The 17,364-nt window shown below is 45.5% G+C and overlaps 1 pseudogene; it reads left to right on the top strand.

Moving 5' to 3' along the window:
* Positions 1-621: 621 nt before the first annotated feature.
* On the top strand, positions 622-15,561 carry LOC142934050 (gamma-aminobutyric acid type B receptor subunit 2-like; annotated as a pseudogene).
* The last annotated feature ends 1,803 nt before the right edge of the window (positions 15,562-17,364 follow it).

Genomic DNA, 17,364 nt, shown 5'->3' with positions numbered 1-17,364 from the left:
GAGCACCAGACTCACTTTAGAAAACATCTCATTCTACTGCAGCAGGGTCTGACAGGCTGACCTTCTCAGTTCTGGTTCTCTGGGTTTGTAGACCGGTCTCTGCTGGAGGATCTGGGTCTGTCCGCGGTGGACCGGTCTCTGCTGGAGGATCCAGGTCTGTCCACTGTCCGGTGGACCCGATGACGAGCATTAAGAATAACTATATAGAAATAGACAATCTTCTCTTTGATGGTCTCTTTTACTGATGGAGGTCATATAGAGGATCAGGACTACACTGAGACTGGTTCAGGACCACTTAAAGGGTCCTCACTGTCACTTTAAATGTGTATTTTATTTTACGGTGGACATTAGAGGATAAAGAGCAGCATGTGTGATGGTGTCCTCAGGTGTCCTCTGTGGACTGAGACCGTCTGTGTAGTCTAGGATGAGGTCTACATGCAGACGGTCTAAAGGAGCAGCAGGACGTAGATCTCCTGTCTAGTGAACATGGTCTTGGCGAGGTGTGTAGAGGACCCTGATGTGACATCTGGTGTCCACGTTGATCCTTTTATCTCCCGGCTGCTTACTGAGGATTACAGGTCCCTGCAGGAGCAGCACAGGGACCAGGTTCAGATCATGAACATGTTGGAGGCGTTCAGGCTGCTACCGGTCTACTGGCTCCTGGTGGTTCCGGTTCTGGCTCAGGTCCGCCACCCTCTACCTGTGTTGTGGATGTCGGTGGGGGACAACCTGACAGCCGGCGTGTCCGTGGCGGTCCGACTGGCTCTGCAGGACCTGAAGAGACAACCGCCCCCGCTAGGGGACTACGAGGTCCAGTTCCAGCTGCTGGACTCTCACGTGGGTCACCTTGAACCTGGTCCCTCGGTATTTAAGGTCTGTCTGAATGTTACTACCATGTGATCAGGAACCAGGACTACGATGACCCTGCAAGTTATTAGAGCTGGAAGAAGTACTCCTTTACTGCAGTAAAAGTATATACCACTGTGTAGAAATACTCTTTTACCAAGTTTAATGCCTTTATATACTGTTGGTAGTTTAATCTACAATAATACATCATTGAGTATTTGATTATTAATCTAAAGCTGTCAGATAAATGTAGTACAGTAAGAATATTTACCTTTATGTAGTACAGTAAAAAGTACAATATATACCTTTATGTAGTACAGTATAAAGTACAATATTTACCTCTGAGGTGTAGTACAGTATAAAGTACTATATGTCCCTCTGAGATGTACTACAGTATAAAGTACGATATGTACCTCTGAGATGTAGTACATTAAAAAGTACAATATGTACCTCTGAGATGTAGTACAGTATAAAGTACTATATGTACCTCTGAGATGTAGTACAGTAAAAAGTACAATATGTACCTCTGAGATGTAGTAGAAAGTTGCTGAAAATAGAAATACTCAAGTAAGGTACAAGTATCTCATAATTGTTCTTGAGTAAATATACTAAGGTGTTTGTCAGACCTCTGAAACAGAATGAAGAAGAAACCGATCTTCGGTTGAACCGATCTGGTCTGAGCTGGCCTTAACCGGTCTGGTAGATGTCTGCAGTCAGTGAGGAGGCGTCATCAGGAGAGACCACTACAGTTCAGGGGTCTGAAGCCAACAAGGTGGATCCATGTGAAACCAGGCCTCAGTCCCTCATGTGTCCCTTGTTTTCACAGTGTGACCCTGCTGAGTCCCTCAAAGCCCTGTTTGACGCCATGTGGGCGGAGCCCAACTACCTGCTGCTGTTCGGGGGGGCGTGTCCATCTGTGACGGTGCTCATCGCTCGATCTCTGCCGGCTCTCAACCTGCTGCAGGTTCTGGTTCTTCTGGTTCTTCTGGTTCTTCTGGTTGTTGTTCTTCTTCTTCTGGTTCTTCTGGTTCTTCTTCTTCTTCTGGTTCTTCTGGTTCTTCTGGTTCTTGTTCTTCTGGTTCTTCTTCTTCTTCTGGTTGTTCTTCTGGTTCTTCTTCTGGTTCTTCTTCTGGTTCTTCTTCTTCAACAACAACAACAACAACAACAACTTTGCTGGGCTGCCAAATTTCTTCAACTCTCTGAGGAAAACAGAAGGCCTTTTAACCCTCCCATCAGATAGAAGTGGGGTGGAACATACAGGGGTGTCAAGTTTATGTCCATACATGTATGTTAGACCTTAGGTCCGAACCTGGAGATCAGTTATTTATTCTTCAGGCATGCCAGACATAAGTCCATATATGGAGATGGTCAGAACACAGGCATGCAGGACATAGGTCCCTTTTTAGATGAGAGTTGACCCCACTGGGTCAACCAGATACACCTGTTCAACCAGAGTGCCTTCGGTCACACAGAGTTTACAACAAAGTGGAAATATATACTAATTAGTTTGTGTTGAGACTGATCATGAGCTGCTATAATATTACATACAATGTTATTAATCCTAACATGTATATACAGGAGATAAAAAATATCAGGTAACTGTCCTTTGCTTCCTGTCCCCTGATGTCTCAGGTCTCGTTTGAAGCCTCGTCCCCCAGCCTGTCCAACAGGAAGCTGTACGGGAACCTGTTCAGCACGGTGCCGTCAGACCGAGCTCTGAACCAGGCCACGGTGAAGCTGCTGCAGCACTTCAAGTGGACCAGAGTCGGTGTGATCACACAGGAGGGACCCCGACTCTCAGAGGTGACCCTGTGACTTTAACCACACCATGATGTTGGTTTAACCGATCTCACATGTGTGATTTTGTGTCCTGGTCCAGATGAAAAAGGATCTGAGCCGACAGCTGCTGAAGGCTGACGTTCAGGTGGTTTCCTCAGAAAGTCTCTCTGAAGATGTCTGCAGCAGCTTGAGGAGGCTGAAGGTATCGCAGCACATTTAGTTCAGGACCTGAAAGACGTCTTTGGTTACGTCCTCATCGCTGCTGCTTCTTTGTTTTGCAGGAAAGTGACGTTCGGATCATCATCGGTCAGTTTGAGGAGGATTCTGCCTCTGAGGTTTTCTGCTGTGTAAGTCTCTACATGGATTTATCCCGTTGTTATGGACCCTGAAGGCCACCGTAGTCCTCTAACACTTCCTGTAGATGACTATCGGCAATTTCCCTTTAGTCACCGAGAGGCTAAGTAGAGGAGATTTAAACTTGCGGACGCGCTGGCTGTAACGTAAATGACTTCCGGAATCCACTGGGTGAGTTTCGAGTGTTTATTTGTGGGCAACAAATAAACGTTGATTCTAGATAGCATACAATCATAACTCAATAATTTGTCAATATTAATGTGAATAACGTGTAAAAATAACATGAAACAGCGGTCAACAAAAAATAAGGCTCCCTCTCTCACCCCCTCTCCTTCCAATCCTTCCCCTAGTCTAACTCTGACCACTGTTGCCAACTATTTTTCCGGGGAAGTTGCTAGAGGCAGGTCGATTAGTTGCTAAAAGTTGCTAAATGACGTTGTGACGTCATTACGTGATGACGTCATTACGTAATAACGTAAAACTGCGTAATTACGTAGACTACACAATAACGTTACTCAAATTGTCGATCTCGACAAATAATATGATTTGACATCTGTTAATTAAGATTTTTTGTTTATTATCACATTTTTATTTGTAGAAGTAATTTAAACACAACACATTTTATATGATCAGATATTTTTAAACACAACACATTGAATTATTGAACAATTACACATTATTGAACACTTTTTTTTCTTTTCTTATTAAAACCTCTTGAACACTAGCCCTATTTTTAGGTCTCTGCTCGAAAATTGCATACTCATACTAAAGAGAGTGTATTTCTGCAACTACAAGGTCTATTTTAATAATATTTTGATTGTATAATACAGGTAACACTAGTCAGATGTGCTGATATGTGTAAATATTGTGTATATGTTACTGGTTAATAACAAATACACATATGGCACAGCTCAAATTGAAAAAGTTTCAGTTTCGCCTGAAAAAAAGCACTTGTGTCTAAAATATTACTTGAAATAAGGCCTACAAATGTTAATGGCATAGCCAAAGTCATAGCACAACAGGTTTTACAGTCTCTAAAACTGATTTGACTTCGATTGAGTGAAGCAAGCCAGCATAAACCAAGCAAAGGCATGCAAAATTCTCATTTTTGGAAGCAGCAGTTGCATTCCTGTATTCTAATTTTATATACTATATAACTAAATATTAACTATATATTCACTTGTCTTATCTTAAGAGTGTTCAATAATCCTAATAAAGCAGTTTGACACCATTTTCAATAATGTTGAGCAGTTATGATGTGTCATATCTGTCATTCATAACAATAAATGGCTCATAATAAGTGTCTATGTGACACTGGTAAGGCCTGTGATAGGCCGATTTACAAGTGTGAGACCATTTTAGATGTGGGATAGTCCAACGGGAGCCATGCGGGGGTGTTTGAGAATCTCAGTGTCTCTTTACTGACTAAAAATCGCAAAATGCAGGGCAAACCCCCCTCTCTACATGGATTGGTCCACCTCACAGAATCGGCTGCCATTTTGCCATTCATTCCGCCCGCGCATTGATACCAGTCACAGTCATGCAGCACAGGATGGAGGACACATGAGCGCCGAAATCCGTTGGAATAAATCCGTTTTACATCGCCAAAACCGTCAAAACGTAAGTTTTTTTACCCAATTTATTTTCTCGTGACCAGTGGCTGATGTTGGCATGTATACCCATAACCTTTGAACGGTTTGAAAGAGAGTAATTTCGACGCCGCTGCTCGTTTCCGGGTCGAATCACGAGCCTACTAGATGTGCTCATCCGCCATGTGCGATCCGTGCTTCGTGATGAGAGATCATCCAAAGAGCACAGTTCGTCGATTTTTGGCCAAAATTGTTGCAAATCTTCTAGATATCTTCCAGATATGATCTTAGTTCATGTACAATTGTGTTTTGCAGTGTGTAAAATGGCTCCCATGGTTGTTTCGCCCAGAATTTCTTTGTTACACAGGTATTATTTATTTATTTATTTATTTATTATTTTATTCCTTTGGCAAAAGTGAATTGTACACATGTACACCGCCCCCCTCTAGCCCCCTTTAAAGGGGGCTCTCGTGTACAAGAGGTTTTAACTAGTAAACCTACACATTCTGAACAATTTAAGCAGTGTACTGGTAGTTAGTTAACATGCAACCAAACTGATCAATAATTATAGGTACAAGCTAATAACAAGGTATATATGATATCTTATTGAACAAGCAACTTAACTCAAATAATGATGTGTGCACTGGGCATCTCTTTCCAGCTGTCTCCAGGCTGTTGTGCTGCTTGGCTGGCTAGCTGCTCAATGGTTTCCTCCAGATATTGCCACTGTTCTCGCTCACACGGCAGTGCACACTGCCACCATCAGCTGTGTGTCTCCGCCAGTTCCAGAAAGTCCACTCCTTGCATACATACTGGAAATATGATGAATCAAAAAGTGGAAAAGAAAACCTCTTCATCTTCACTGTCCAACTGCATTGTCACGGAGCTGGAACCAGCAGAAGAGGATGGAGTGGCCTTAAAGCCGTATGCTGTTTTGGTGCCAAACTGCTCCAGAACTTCACTTGGTAGTTTGTGCTGGTAACAGGTATCTCCAGCCAGCTTCAGTCCATACCGCACCAGGAGTATGGAGTTGAGAGTGTGCAGTAACATCCTATTTCTCAGCTTTGACTTGACCACACTCATTTGGCTGAACAGCCGTTCAACCTCCGCATTTGAGTGTGGCAAGGAGAGGGCAGCGAGTGCAGCTTTGCACAGTTCTTCAAATGGATTTGACCCGGAAGAGTCCCTGTAGTTTTTCACTTCACTCCAAAACTCAACTGTATTTTCAGTTGAGTCCCACCTAAACAGATGGATGATTCTCCATTGGGAAACAATTTTGTCAATTGTTTGGGGATGGTACCCCAGTAGCTCAGCTACTTTAATAATTTCAGTGGTGCCTTTATTGTGGTTTAGCGTGTCCTTAACACTGAACAAGGCCATGTTTCGCAAGGCTTCTAGGTTGTCTGGGAGCCTTCCTTGCAGCTCCTTGCTTAAAGCAACAATGTAGTTGATGCACCGTCTATGAATGACCTTTTCGTCGTCTGGCGGAAGACTGAGTCAGGACACTGTGCTCTCGAAAAGGTACCCAAGGTATGGTGATGGACTGAGATGTCCATCAATGGCATCCTTCAGGACATCAATTTTTGCCATAGGGTGGACTACTCTGCTGCAAATTGATGTTAAGAGGTGTACCAGATTGTCCAAAAGCTTGACAGGATCTGTTTGCTCTCCCTCAAATGACTTCAATGCAACTTGTACGTCGGACAGGATTGATTTCAAGAATGTCAGGTAGACATAGTTGGTCTTGTCCACGTACATGGCATGGAGCACATCCGCCATGTAGAAATGCTCACCTTACAATAATGGCCTTGGTCAACTCAAAGTGGAGTTTCAATTCATCCCACTGGCTCAATATACGAGTTACTGCAGGCTCAATCGATAGCCAACGTGTGGCACACACTTTGGTGATCTGCAAGGGTTTCTGGCCACAATTAATTGTAGCATACACTGCTTTGTATGCCTCGCGCCTTTTTGGGGAAATCGAAAACCAGTTGTAGGTTTCCCTGATTAGGTACTCAACACTCCTAGGGATGGTTTCTTTGGATGCTGCACTGACAGCCAATTGTAAAGAATGGCACACACAGGGGATGAGTACCAAATTGGGCAATGCACATTCTTCCTTTAAAATCTTGTGTACCCCGTTGTGCACCCCAGTCATCACAGACGCATTATCAGTGCCAATACCGTGAAGATTCTCTTTTTTAAGGTTACACTTATTAAGTAACTCAACTACTGCCTTTGCTATTGATTTGGCATCGCTCCCCTCCAATTCAACCAGCCCGAGAAATGTGGACACAACGGTTCTTTTTATAGCACTGAAATACCGAATCACCACACCCAAGTATTTCGAGACACTGACATCAGTGGACTCATCCAAAAGGAGACTGAACTTCTCATCCCCCACATCTGATGTTACTCTTTTGAGAAAATAAGGAGCCAGTACTCCCCTAATAATTTCTGTGCACTTAGTGCGGTGCATTTGGAAGTTTGTTGCTGCCACAGAATCTGAAAAGGCAGCTTTGCAAGCCATACCTAAATGGTCACATGCTAGCAGCGAACAATGCTCTGCAATGGCCATTGCCATAGTAGCTTCTGTGCTTTTGCATTTATCCACTTTCTTAACCAACTGTGGTAATGTAGATTGCGTTGCAGGGTTGTGCGGTTTTGATTTATTTATATGCTTTGCTGTAGCACAATGTTTTCTGATGTCATAGATTTTTGCAAGCATATCTGATGCCCGACAATCATCCCCAATTACTGGCTTTAGCCACCCTTTAAATTCAGGTACAGACTCCCACTCTTTTCTGTACTTCTGGCTGTACAATTTTGATTGAGACATACTGCTGCTGCTGCAGTCAGCCAACAATGATTTGCTGCGTGTCACTGTCGGGCTGTCGGCTGACTCGGCTCGGCTCACTCGGCTGCTGCCCCCTCCTGTGCACGAGCTGAGCACATGCTGTTGACGTCACCCACAATGCACTTTTGCAGCCAGGCACGTGTGTTGTGGGTGTGGCTGTGTGTGTGACGGAGAAAATCTTTTTTGTGTCATTTAGAGGGAAAATGCCTGCGTGCATTTTAGCATTTGAGTCACTTTTAAAAAGTTGCTAAAAGTGCCAAATATATTTTCATAAATTGCTAAATTTGTTGCTAGGTGCTGTTTGAAAAAAGGTTGCTAGGGTAGCCTGAAAAGTTGCTGAATCTAGCAACTAAGTTGCTAAGTTGGCAACAGTGACTCTGACGGCTGATAAACCCCCATTGTGGCTATTTCCAGCACCAAGTGACTCAATCACCGGAAGTGCACTGGAAGTGACAAAAAAGGGCATACAAAACGACACAGGCCACACCTGGCTCCTACACTTCCTCACCACTAGATGCCACTAATCTCACACTCTGCTCCTTCAAGTAGATTTTAAATGCAGGGCTGAAGTCCAATAGTCCTTAAAATGTTGTCCTATGTCCTTCCCTAACCACTTGCCCTTGACCTTGATGTAATTGTGACCCGGTAATACTTACGGTAATGCACAAGACCCAGAATAAACTGGAACTAGAGACTGCAATACTGAAAATGATTGACAATGCATGGCATAAAAGACTTGTCTCCACTCAACAAGTGGGGTTCAATAAAAGGCCTTAATGCCGATCAAGATAAAGGAGGGATGGAGTAAATTATAAAATGAATACATAAGTCAGAACAAATTAACATGAAAAGAAAACAAACAACATGGGGCTAAACTGCACCATCAGGGAGGTCAGTGTAGAGTTATGCGTCAATAGAGGATTTTTGTCACAAATTGTGAATAAACCACTGCACACAAACTAAAATCAAATCAAATTGACCTACTCATTGCACGCTAAGGTGACTCAAACCATACAATAAGATACACATGCAAGATACCTACTCTACCACTTGGTCCCCCCTTCAGCACAGCACAATGCCCAATAAGAAAATAAACAGAAAATGGCTGATTCAGTTGATTTGTTAAAGGCACCCTAAATCTAATACATATGGGAAAACAGTGGTTGGCTCCTCTAGTGTCTTTGTTTAAAACTTTCTAGACTGGACACCGTCCCCTCCCCCAGTTGAAGACATGCCGGTGACTGGAATCTAGAATTTCTTCTTGGCTGATGTGCCTAAGCAATCACTCCAAGTTTTAGTCCCTCACCAAACATGAATCAAATCAGTCACCAAACAAAGGCTGGCCTCAGCTGCTCTCTCAGATGTGTCTGAGTTCAGGAGGGGGGGGACGGTGTCCAGTCTAGAAAGTTTGATGTCATGAGGTCAAGGAAGGAAGTGAAGGATAATTCATAAGGACTCCAACGCAGACTGACCAATCCCAGCATAGCATGATTCATAGCAGCGCTAACGCTAGCTTTAATGAGATTTCTTCAGGGAGTGCAGTTAGTGACAGTGTGGTGAAGCAGCCATGATTGTTTCTGTGTTTCAGGCCTACAGACTGAACATGTTTGGAGCTCGGTACCAGTGGCTGGTTGTTGATGGAGGAACATCTGGATGGATGCTGAAGGTTTCTGGATGTACGGATGACAGTCTGCTGACGGCTGCAGACGGATCCATCAGGCTGCAGATGAGACGGCTCGGCAACGCCAAGACACCGGGAATCTCCGGACGGGTCAGGGACCACACTCACACTCACCATCTAACCACGACCACACTCCCTCTTACACACCAGTCACCATCTAACCACGACCTCACTCCTACACACCAGTCACCATCTAACCACGACCTCACTCCTACACACCAGTCACCATCTAACCACGACCTCACTCCTACACACCAGTCACCATCTAACCACGACCTCACTCCCTCTTACACACCAGTCACCATCTAACCACGACCTCACTCCCTCTTACACACCAGTCACCATCTAACCACGACCTCACTCCCTCTTACACACCAGTCACCATCTAACCACGACCTCACTCCTACACACCAGTCACCATCTAACCACAACCTCACTCCCTCTTACACACCAGTCACCATCTAACCACGACCTCACTCCTACACACCAGTCACCATCTAACCACGACCTCACTCCTACACACCAGTCACCATCTAACCACGACCTCACTCCCTCTTACACACCAGTCACCATCTAACCACGACCTCACTCCTACACACCAGTCACCATCTAACCACGACCACACTCCTACACACCAGTCACCATCTAACCACGACCACACTCCCTCTTACACACCAGTCACCATCTAACCACGACCTCACTCCCTCTTACACACCAGTCACCATCTAACCACGACCACACTCCCTCTTACACACCAGTCACCATCTAACCACGACCTCACTCCCTCTTACACACCAGTCACCATCTAACCACGACCACACTCCCTCTTACACACCAGTCACCATCTAACCACGACCACACTCCTACACACCAGTCACCATCTAACCACGACCACACTCCTACACACCAGTCACCATCCCACCATGACCTCACTCCTACACACCAGTCACCATCTAACCACGACCTCACTCCTACACACCAGTCACCATCTAACCACGACCACACTCCCTCTGACACACCAGTCACCTTCTAACCACGACCACCACTGAATGTGTATTATGTCTCTGCAGACTCCTCAGGACTACCAGGACTCCTACCTGAGACAGGTGATCCAGGACAGGTCAGATGTCAGCCCCCTCCACACCTTCGCCTACGACGCAGTATGGGTCGCTGCCAGAGCTCTGAGTCAGGTGATGGAGGCCGTGAAGCTCAGAGAGAAGTACAGCAGCCAGAGAAACGTGAGCGTTAGAGGGGAAGAAGTTCAGAGGACGCTGCTGGAGGCCGTGAAGCAGACGCAGTTTGAAGGAATCACGGTGAGCATGTAGACACACCTGAGACACACTCGCCTATGACACACACACGCCTGTGACACACACTCACCTTTGTGTTTTTAGGGTCCAGTGTTCTTTCGTAACGGAGAGAGGATGACGTCGATCGAGTTGATCCAGTTTCAAGGTGAAAGACTAATGTTCAGGATATCGATTATTGATCAGCAGTGTTGATATCGATTATTGATCAGCAGCGTTGATATCGATTATTGATCAGCAGCGTTGATATCGATTATTGATCAGCAGCGTTGATATCGATTATTGATCAGCAGGGTTGATATCGATTATTGATCAGCAGCGTTGATATCGATTATTGATCAGCAGTGTTGATATCGATTATTGATCAGCAGTGTGTTCTCAGGCAGCAGAGGCGTGTTGGTGGGAGACTTCAGTACTTCCACACAGCAGCTGCGACTGATGAACCAGCTGCTGAAGTTCACAGGTGAGACCCTGAACGCACCACAGACCGTCACAATGAGAACGCTGATCAGGACTGATGCTAAACGTTTGCTGCTGCAGGTCCAGGACCAGCCAGAGACCAGACTCTGGTCCTCCTGCAGCGGCAGCATGTCAGCTTCCTGCTGTATGGCATGATGTCATCAGCTGCAGCTGTGACCATCTTCATCACCCTGACCCTCTTCATCAGACGTAAACACTGGTACTTCTGTTTTATACTGAGAACATTTTCACATCCTCTGTTCATTTAATAACAGATCACATGTTTTATGTATTCTTCATATTTCTTTATTGTTGATCACTGTTTGATATTCATGATTTACTTTCTTGAACTTACTTTCGGGGATGAGAGTTAGCACCTCCAAATCTGAGGCCATGGTGCTCTGCCGGAAACCGGTGGATTGCTCCCTCCAGGTGGGGACGGAGTGCCTACCTCAAGCGAAGGAGTTCAAGTATCTCGGGGTCTTCTTGTTCACGAGTGAGGGTAAGATGGAGCGGGAGATCGACAGACGGATCGGTGCGGCTGCAGCAGTAAAGCAGGCGCTGCACCGGACCGTCTTGGTGAAGAGGGAGCTGAGCCGGAAGGCAAAGCTCTCAATTTACCACTCGGTCTACGTTCCTACCCTCACCTATGGTCACGAACTCTGGGTCGTGACCGAAAGGACAAGGTCGCGGCTACAAACGGCCGAAATGAGCTTCCTCCGTAGGGTGGCCGGGCTCAGCCTTAGAGATAGGGTAAGGAGCTCGGTCATCAGGAGGGAGCTTGGAGTCGAGCCGCTACTCCTTCGCGTCGAAAGGAGTCAGCTGAGGTGGTTCGGGCATCTAATTAGGATGCCTCCTGGACGCCTCCCACTGGAGGTTTTCCAGGCACGTCCAACTGGGAAGAGACCCCGGGGAAGACCCAGAACACGCTGGAGGGATTACGTCTCCCAGCTGGCCTGGGAACGCCTCGGGATCCCCCAGAATGAGCTGGAACATGTTGCCGGTGAGAGGGAGGTCTGGGTCAGCCTGCTTGGCCTGCTGCCACCGCGACCCGACCCCGGATAAGCGGAAGAAAATGGATGGATGGATGGATTTACTTTCTCTCTGTTTAATGTGACCGTTATGCACCAACATTATATTGGTTGTTTTTTATTAGTTTGATTGAAAGATGCTCACTTTACAGTTGCAACAAGAAATAATTAAGAATGAACATACATGCTCACAGATACACATGAATGTACTTGGTTGATTATAAACAATGATACATGAATAACTTGTAATAAAAGCAAACATTAGATATAATGTAATATATATATATATATATATATATAAATGAATCTAGTGATGGATCCGAGGACGAGCTGCTGCTGCTGGGCGTCCTGCTGTCCTCCTCCTCTGTCCTGGTCTCCGGTCTGGATGGAGCCTCGTGGTCCTTGTGGTCCTCCTGGATGTCTGAGCTCCTCTGCTCCGTGAGTTCAGACGGCGAGAAGCAACATGACACCAAAAAACACAGAGACAGTACTGTAACTCCAGTACTGCACTAACTGTAGTACTTCCTTGTTCTGCTACTTTGTACTTGTCCTCCACTACATCACAGTACATCTCCTTTTTACTGAACTAGCGTTGGTTATGATTTACTTTGCAGATTCATCATTAATACAAACTATGAATGAACTAGTTCATGTATTGTGGTAATAGTATTAATAATAGTATTATGATGGGTGAAGATAATCCACCTTCACCAGCTGCTCCATCAAATTATAATACAATAATATCATGAATGAGTACTTTTGCTGTTGGTACTTAAAGTATGTTAAGACGCTGATACATTGAGTATTTGTACTTGTCACAAACCGGGCCGAACGGCCATGACAAAAAAGGGAGACGCATTCAATGAAACAGTTGATTCATTATTTATTAGGTTTAAAGTAATATAAAATACAAACTATTCCATGAGATGCAAATTACTCACAATATCGCGGGAACGCGATGATGAACCATTTCCCGCGTGAAAAACATCTCCAGAAAGCTTACCATCTCTGACTAATGCTATCTTTTCCTGTTCTATTTTGTACCGGAACCGCTCAATTTCCATTTGTTTCTCCACTTCCACTCTTTGTGTCTCCTTCTCATGAGAAAACTGCAACAAAAGCAATTATTTTTGCTGCTCAAAGGTAAAGTTCCCTGATGGAACTGAAAGTGCCGGTGCTGCTATTGACTGACCCAGTCCCTCTTGTTTAGCAACCAGCACCCCTCTCTCAACCAACTGCTTTTTAACCATAGCCTTTACATTTTCTTTAAGCAGTTTATCACCATCACCACTTAGATCAATATCACTCTTCTGCAATCTTGAAGAGCTGATCTCTAGAGCAACGATCCAGAAGCTCCTCGCATGGAGCATCAACAAAGTCCTGTACCCCTGCCATAATAGACCAGGTCAAAGGCCACCACAAAACCAGACAGTGTCTTCTAGGTCAACTAGTGCTGTAAAAGAGACAATGGGTTTTTGTACTGAGTGCTCTGGCACACAGGGCCAGTCTTGCTAATGGCCTCAGGTGCTTCCACTCTGCCTGACGACCCTCTGCCACACCCACCTCCACACCTGCAAGGAAGGCAGCCAAACGACCAGGCAGAGAGGGTCGTCACATACACAGTAGTATTGCTAGTACATGTCCTGTTGGACTCCTCAGGTGCGTCTGTGGACCGTCTCTCTGGGTCACACGGTGAGCTTCACTGTTCTGTTCATCACAACGTGGAGGCTTCATCCGGCCGGCTGCTCGCTGCTCCTCCTGCTCCTCGTGCTCCTCCTGGAGGTGTCGGTTTTAAGCACCTGGCAGATCCTGGACCCTCTCAGACGGGTGGTGCTGCAGCTCGGACCGCAGGTAACAACCGCAGGAGGTTAAAGGTGGAGGGAGGTACTTGTGTTCAATAAAATACAGACGTGTTCTCAGCAGTAAAAATACACTAGTACACAAGTACCATCAGCGTCATACAGTAAAAGTAGAGGAGAATGAGTTCTGATGCACAAATCTGTTTTTCTTCCATCTTTGACTTTTAGTCAACATTTATTTATTTAATTTTATTTATTTTCAAATTTTATTTTTGAATGTTTACATTTTTTGTAAAAGGGTCACAAGAGAAAAAAAAGCTTTAAAAGCAGTTTGTGTTTAATCTCAGAAGTTCATCTTTTTTAATGTAGTTCTGTAAAACATGGAGATCAAGTATAAAGTAGCAGAAAATAGAAATACTCCAGTAAAGTACTAGTACCTCAAGAGAGTACTGAAGTCCTAAGTTTGACCACTGAAGAGGCTTCAGACCGATGGTTTCATGTGAACTCTTTGTTGTCTCTCAGAGCGTCTCTGAGGATCAGGACCAGGTCGTCCAGCTGTTCTCTGAACGCTGCAGCAGCTCCAACATGCAGCTGTGGCTCGCTGTTGTCTGCGGATACAAAGCTCCTCTACTGGTACTGAGAACCGAGTCCAGAACCGAGTCCAGCTCTGTGACGCTGTAGAAACATGACGGCTCTGTGGTGTCTCTGCTTCAGGGTCTGGGCTGTCTGGTGGCCTGGAGCGTCCGGACGCTGGACCACCCTGAACCCCTGAGTGTGTTCGCCGTGACAGCGTTCAGCGTGTCTGGACTGTTGGGGTCCCTGCTGACGGCCCACAATCCTCCCGTCCAGCTGTGCGTCACCAGCGTCCTCGTCCTCGGCTGCAACGTCTTCATCCTCAGCCGGCTGTTCGGACCGAAGGTCGGTGCGTCCTCCTGAGAAGTTAGAGACGGTGGTCTTTGTCCTCAGGGACCACTCTGACATGTGGTTTCCTGTCTTTTGCAGGTCCTGGACGACGGCGAGCCGTCAGAGCCGAGAGAGGACGAGGAGACGAGGAGGCTGAGCGGGTTAAACCAGCAGCTGAGGACTCTAACTGCCCAGGTGAGGACACGGAGACGTCCGCTGTGATTGGCTGAGTGATTTAACTCTGCAGAATGTTTCATGTGTTCTTTACAGCTGGATGTAGAAATAGAATCCATCAGCATGCAGCTCCGTGAGACGTCTGAGCTCCACCGCGGGACGAGAGGACGACACACAGGTAAAGATATGAAGGGACATCTGTTACCAATCACTTTAACCTGGGTGTAGCCTAGCTTAGCACAAAGAGTGGAAGCAGGGGGAAACTGCTAGCCTAGTTAGCTTAGCTCCATCATGAAAGAAGAGAACTCTTCCACCAAGCTTCATCAAAACGTCCTCACTAGTGTTCCTGTAAACCTGCAGACAAACAAACTGAAAACATGAAGTCAAACAGGATCTCTCTCTCTCTCTCTCTCTCTCTCTCTCTCTCTCTCGTGTCATGATGGAATGAACCGTTTGGTCTCAGCAGGTGGACTCAGATCCGTGACGTGGTCTCATGTAGCTCAGGTCTGTTCTGAGGACAGAAACCCGGAGCGGGACCCTTTGAGTCCAGACGACATCAACTCTCCTGAACAGTGAGAAACCTTTTTATCTGCAGTCAAAGTACTAGTACCACGCTGTAGTTTTTTCATTTGTACTCGTTGTGGTTTTCTGTCAGCGTGCGGCGCCGTCTGTCCGTCCAGCTGCCGATCCTCCATCTTTCCTACCTTCCCACCGTCGGCGGCGTCAGCGCCAGCAGCTCCAGTCTGTTCGTTCCACACGACGACTACTTCCTGTTCCACTGAGCCAATGAGACGACAGCTGTGACCTTCAGGGTGTTCTGGACTGTTCTGGACCAGAAGATTCTGGGTCACTCCGGAGGAACAGAAGGACTCTTTTATCTCATTTTATCTCATATCTTATTGATCTGATCAGCACAAACCTCTTCAGTTACTGAGGTGTTGGATTCACATAGTTCTGAGATGTAGAACTTAAATTGTAGAATTAAAATCTTTATTTCAAGTTTACTGGACAAAGCTGCAACAACATCCTGATGATTTATATCATTTAATAAATACGTTTTTTGGAAGGTCACCAAGTCATCCGGCAAGGCACCTCAACTTATTTTAACTATTTATTTAGAATCTAAAAACAGCTACACGAGTAACTCAATAATACAAATACACAGTTGATTCGAAAACTACAGTGCAATAATTTGAATAAATAGTCCCAGATTGCTCTGATCTCACCAGGTGGTGATCAGTGAGAACTTTTGAACTCCACCAAAACGTCCTCTGTGGAGGAGTTTGAAGACTGATCCAGATCCCTGGTACAGGTCTAGGGTTAGTGTGTCACCAGGTGAGGATGAGATTCATCTGGAGATGCTGAACATTCTGGACATTGTTGGGCTGAAACTCTTTAATGTTGCATGGAGGTCTGGGATGCAACCTGTGGCACCAGGGAGTTTGTTCCAATTACTATTTACCCTCCCGAAGAACGTTTATTCCAGACTGATTGTCGAACATCAGATCCAGGTACCCTATTCACTACCTGTTCAGGTACTCTGTTCTCTACCTGTTCAGGTACTCTGTTCTCTACCTGTTCAGGTACTCTGTTCTCTACCTGCTCAGGTACTCTGTTCTCTACCTGTTCAGGTACTCTGTTCTCTACCTGTTCAGGTACTCTGTTCAGGTACTCTGTTCAGGTACTCTGTTCTCTACCTGTTCAGGTACTCTGTTCTCTACCCGTTCAGGTACTCTGTTCAGGTACTCTGTTCAGGTACTCTGTTCAGGTACTCTGTTCAGGTACTCTGTTCAGGTACTCTGTTCTCTACCTGTTCAGGTACTCTGTTCTCTACCTGTTCAGGTACTCTGTTCTCTACCCGTTCAGGTACTCTGTTCTCTACCCGTTCAGGTACTCTGTACTCTACCCGTTCAGGTACTTTGTACTCTACCTGAGAAGAGTACTTCTTCTGACTCCCTGTGAGTTCTTACGATGAGTCCCAGTCAGTCAAGAACTCATGAGCTCTTCTTCTCTCAGATAATAAAAGTAGAACCTCTAGAAGCTGCTGTGTGGGTTTAGTCCTCCAGAGGGCTCCAGATTCACATGATTCAAAATCAAAGTTCTTCTGTAACAAACATTTTTTATAATTTACGTTTTTTAATGAAACCATCATTTTTTACAATAATGTTATCTTTTCCCATATTTGTTTGTCTTTGTAAGTGTCATAACCCGGCTCCTAGGCCATGACAAATACGGCAGAGACGCAACAAATGATGGTAACGTAAAGTATTTATTTGACTAAATAAAGAAATAGTTAAAGTTATGAAGTGTGTCAGTCAATAACATCAGTAGTGTCAACGTGAATGCGTGTGGGATGAAGTGTGCGTGTTGTCAGCAAAACCAAAGGAAACCAAAACCAAAATAACTGGCAGCAACTGGCTGGGAACACTCCACATACGCCGGAGAGAAAACCCGCCCCGAGCAGTGCTAGAGCAGGGTTTTTATGCCCTCCCTCTTCCCGGACCAGGTGCTCTGCATCAGGTAATCTGCTCTCTAGGGACAGAGGGACAAAAGCATACTTGCAGTGATTAGAGACAGGGACCGTC

The sequence above is a fragment of the Anarhichas minor genome, unplaced genomic scaffold (assembly GCF_050575085.1).
Source record: "Anarhichas minor isolate MPS153535 unplaced genomic scaffold, ASM5057508v1 ptg000066l, whole genome shotgun sequence".
NCBI classification, from domain to species: Eukaryota; Metazoa; Chordata; class Actinopteri; order Perciformes; family Anarhichadidae; genus Anarhichas; species Anarhichas minor.
The sequence above is the reverse complement of the archived record's forward strand: the minus strand, read 5'-3'. Positions and strand labels throughout refer to the sequence as shown.